A 4,595-nucleotide genomic window follows, 5' to 3' on the forward strand; every position below is an offset into this window, starting at 1 on the left:
CAATTCCAGAATAACTGAAATAGTTGCTGCAAACTGTGAAATAATTTATTAAAAGTGGCTCTTGTGACCCAGAGCATTACTGTTCGTAATAAAGCGCAGATGTTATTTCATCCCCTGCAATGATATTCTTCTGGTCTACTGGGTCATTTGTTATTAATTCATTTCTAAACTGTGATCTTTTCATAATTCTAACTAAGAATGATGAAAGGAAGATCAATCAGTCGTCCTGGACACTGATTGCTAGTTTAATAAGTGGCATTTTAATAACTTCAATTTTGATATTAACAAAATAATTTGGATTATCTGACAAAGGGAGAGAATCTTTTTATTGACTTTTATGCAGCCTATTCAGTCTTCCTTGACATTTATTGCACCCCTAAGGTGAGCAACAATAATCCCACTTTAATCAAAGTCATCATCGATAATGCAGTTCCTATTCTCATACAGGGGATAGACTTGAGCTGAGAACACCTGCTGTTATTAGACACTGGCTTAATCTTCTGCCTGTGTTATTCACACAATTGCTTAGGGCCACAAGAATTATTAAACTCAAACGTAGGTCATTGAGGGGGTCAGCAAATAAAGGCCATTTGGGACACTTCTCAGGGGAGGGAATTGAGAGGGATGGAGATTTGTGACACCATGCTATTAGGCAGTAAACCTTCATATCAGGGGCTCAACATTTGTTCACAAGTCTTGTAGGAGATAGAGTTGAAGAAAGCCCAAAAATAAGCTACAGCTCCACCCATCTTCCTTTTCATAAGACACATTAGCTGACAGACAAGGCAGGGAAATCTGCAGGCATCTCTGCAGTCATGCATGTGAGGCTAGCTTCTGGAGTCCCCCCCCCCCCCCCCCAATTCCTGCTCTCATGGGCTCTCTTGAAAAACACACTCAACTCTCAAATTTTCATTCCTTTCCACTTCCACAGTAGCACTGGTAGAAAGGTAAGCAGAGAGGCCAGCTGGTCACTTTCTCTGGAATCTCTGCTGCTAAAAGTGGGAGGAAGGGTGAAGATTACAGTTGGCTGTCCATATCCACAGGATTTTTTTAATCCATGGAGTCAAGCATCCACAGATTGAAAATATTCAAAATAAAATATAAATTCCAAAAAGCAAACCTTGCTGTCTGCATTTTATATAAAGGACATCATTTTACAATGTCATTGTATTAAATGTGACTTGGGCATCCATGGATTTTGGTATCCACAGAGAGGTCCTGGAACCAAACCTCAATTGATACCAAGGGCCCATTATACATGATAGGAAGGGCTCTCCTTTCCAGAGCAAAAAACAAACAAACCTGTGGTTGGGGACAAAGGGAAGGAAGGAAGGAAGAAAAAGCTTTTGGGGTGTGGAGGTTATCTTGTGAAGTGAAGTCAGTACAAATCCAAGACCTCTGTTTCATGAGCAGGAGCATTTTTCACATTTTCTCCCAATCATGTGGGGGCTAAAAATAGGAAATGGGGTCATACAAGCCAGGAAGGAAGGAAGGAGAAAATGAAGAAAACCAGCCCCATAATCTTCCCAACCAACATCCTCTCACATATGTTTTTGCACAGAAGTGATAAACCTGAATGTTGTTGGGCTACAATGTCAAATTTGACTTTTGCCATACTGTCTTGCTAAGCTGATGGAGCTTAGCTTCCCACTATATCTGGAGGGTCAAACATGTCACATCTCCCATCTTATAATGAGTTAGGGAAGAATTACTCTGCTCCTCTGCTTAGTGCTATAACATACCTGTAAACTGTAACTTGGACATAGGCCTCTGATTCCCATGTGTTTATACATGGCCATATTAAGAGGAGAAACAACAAACTAACATCTTTTGATCAAGCTATCTAGAAATGAATTTTCTGTTCAACAGGTCAGTGAGTGAGTTATGCACATACACATTTATATGTAGCATGTAGTTTGGCCATAATATCATCCTTATCACTGGAATGTAAATTTTAACTTTAAAACAACAACAACCCTGAGCCCTCTATTTTATCCTCCCAACTGAGCTTTACCTCACTCACACCATCTCCAGCATTTTAAAGGGACGCAGGTAAATGTCACAGCTCATTTCTACCCAAAAGCCAATGTTTGGGAAACGGGAGTGTTAAAAAAAAACACACCTTAGGGTGTCACCTGTTGCAGTCTGCACACCTGACACTGCTTAGGGATGCCCCTGAGTATATCTGACTTATTCCTAACCTTGTCCTACAAGATACCGACCATGCTAAATGACCATTAAAATCATATTCACTTTTAAACAAAATCAGATTACTTTACATGGGTTTTAGGAGTCTATTACCTTAATGTTGGTTGAGGCTTTAGATTCAGAAAATCAGGCCTCCTGCAAGCAAATCACTGTTTCTGTGACTGGCTCATGTACAATTATAGGTAACTTGTAGAGCTGCAGAGGAGTTGGAGTGTGTCCACACTACAGAACTGAAACAATGTGGTACCATTGTAACTGCCATGGCTCTATCCTGGGATTTTTAGTATGGAGAAGTAGAAGTCTGTCTGAGAGGTCTGGTGCCTCACTGAACTACAAATCCCAGGATTCTCTACGATATTGTCATGGCAATTAAAGTACAGTAATGACAAAGTGTTTATGCAGTGTGGATACATTCACGGTCTATCTCCAATTCATAACCAAAGTGATCAGGATTTACAGTGTCAAATCTCCACAGAATGCTAAATTCACCGCATCCTCTCTGATGGTCTCAACTCTAAGCATATACTTGCTTTGGATCAGAATTTACCAAAATGTTCATATTTCTTCAGATTTGGAATGGAAACATTTTTTAAAAAGTCAAATGCAAAACAAAATGTAACTAATAGATTCTCTACAGCTGGCAGGTATAATACGGTCTTCCTCATGCTGTCCCTATTCATTTTGGCTGGTTACAAATAGGGGAAGCCTTTTTCCCCCCAGCTTGTTTCTTATCAACATTTGCAAACTTCTTAATAACTAGAACAATAACTAGAAGAAGTGAAAAAAAATTTAAAAATTGTTTTTTGCAGGAGACAGCAAATCTCACAGATTAATTGTGTAAAAGTAGCAGGGCAAGACATTTGGATGTTACCAACCCTAGCAAGCCTTTAAGTGTAAACTCAGCAATTGCGAGTTTGCACACTACTCTCCCTGGGAGTTTAGCCTGCATCAGTAATCTGCAGTTAATTTGAGTTTGTTCACCCTCCATTTGGTAGTCTGCTGTTCTTTCTCCTCTGTGATTGAAGAGACCATGTTACAGAGCCTATCATCATGAGATGTTATGAAACCTTCAGTACTTGTAATTCTATTTCTTATGTTTTTAGCGAAGACGACTACAGTATGTACTCAACTGTAAGTCAAACTGAGCTATAAGTCGAGAATAGGTTTGGCTGCCAAAATTATGGATACTTACTTTGACCCATGGATAAGATGACCCGGATTTTTTGGGCTGGTTTTTTGACAAAAATTTCTAGATTTATACATGAGTATTACAGTAGGCCTTTCTTACCCTGTCTCCTAGATCCTGTGTGTAGGTGGTGTTGGTGTGGGAGTTGTTGTTGCTCACCTTCTACTTGCAAATACTAATTACACTTTTAGTATTTTTCACATGCCCCCAACTCCAGAGTCAGTCACGTGATCACTCTATGAACGCACTCCATCATCACAGGCCAATGGGAAGAGGTTTTAGATCCCTAAGTTCTACAAAGGCAAAACTGGCCAATTGGTCAATTTCCAATTGATGCCTAGGTTGGCCTCATTAGGGTCATGCAACCTGCTGGAGATGTCATGGCCTAGCAGGAGTGCCTTCTGGTTGGAGCAGGGCTTAAGAGCTTAAGGATCTCTCCCACCGCCTCAAAACAGTGGACTATTTTGACAGGAACTACCCAGCTCTTGAGCTAGCATTGTGTAATCATTTGGTTGATCAGGGTTCAAATCTCCACTCTGCCATGGAAACCCACCCATTGGATAACCTTGGGCAAGTCATATTTTCTCCACCTCAGAGGAAGGCAAAGATAAACCCCCTCTGAACCACTCTTGCCATGAAAACCTTGCAATATGTTTGTCTTAGGTTTGTCCTAAATTGGAAATTACTTGAAGGCACACAACCACCAGGCTCTATGGAGATTATCACACAGGCAATCCGTGCCAGAATAGACACGGACTGTAACCATCTGGAACAGATCTTATTGCACAGCTGGGAGCCCAGGCAGTAGGGAGCCTGTATCCAACTAGGGCTTCTCCTGCAGCTTTTCAAGTACAGGAAAATCCTGTTTTGGATTTCTTGTGTGAGAATCTCCTACTACTTGCAAACTTCTAATCACATTGACAGTGAACATAACTACAGCAGGCTTTCCCCCACCAACCTAGGGGTCTAAGACAGATCTCTTCTGGCAAGCCTTTCCAAATTAGCCTCTCTTCCTTAAGCACAATGGCATCTTCTCTCTCCTACTATAGAGTCCTTTCCTCTTTTCCCCAACTCTGTTGATTTTATCATTATAACGTTTTATATTGTCATTTATTTAATTTTGTTTTATAATTTGGGATGGGAGGTTGGGAGGGTGATAAATTTTAATTGGATTTGATATGTAACACATTGTTTTTACATG

This window comes from Sceloporus undulatus, chromosome 1 (assembly GCF_019175285.1).
Source record: "Sceloporus undulatus isolate JIND9_A2432 ecotype Alabama chromosome 1, SceUnd_v1.1, whole genome shotgun sequence".
NCBI lineage: Eukaryota > Metazoa > Chordata > Lepidosauria > Squamata > Phrynosomatidae > Sceloporus > Sceloporus undulatus.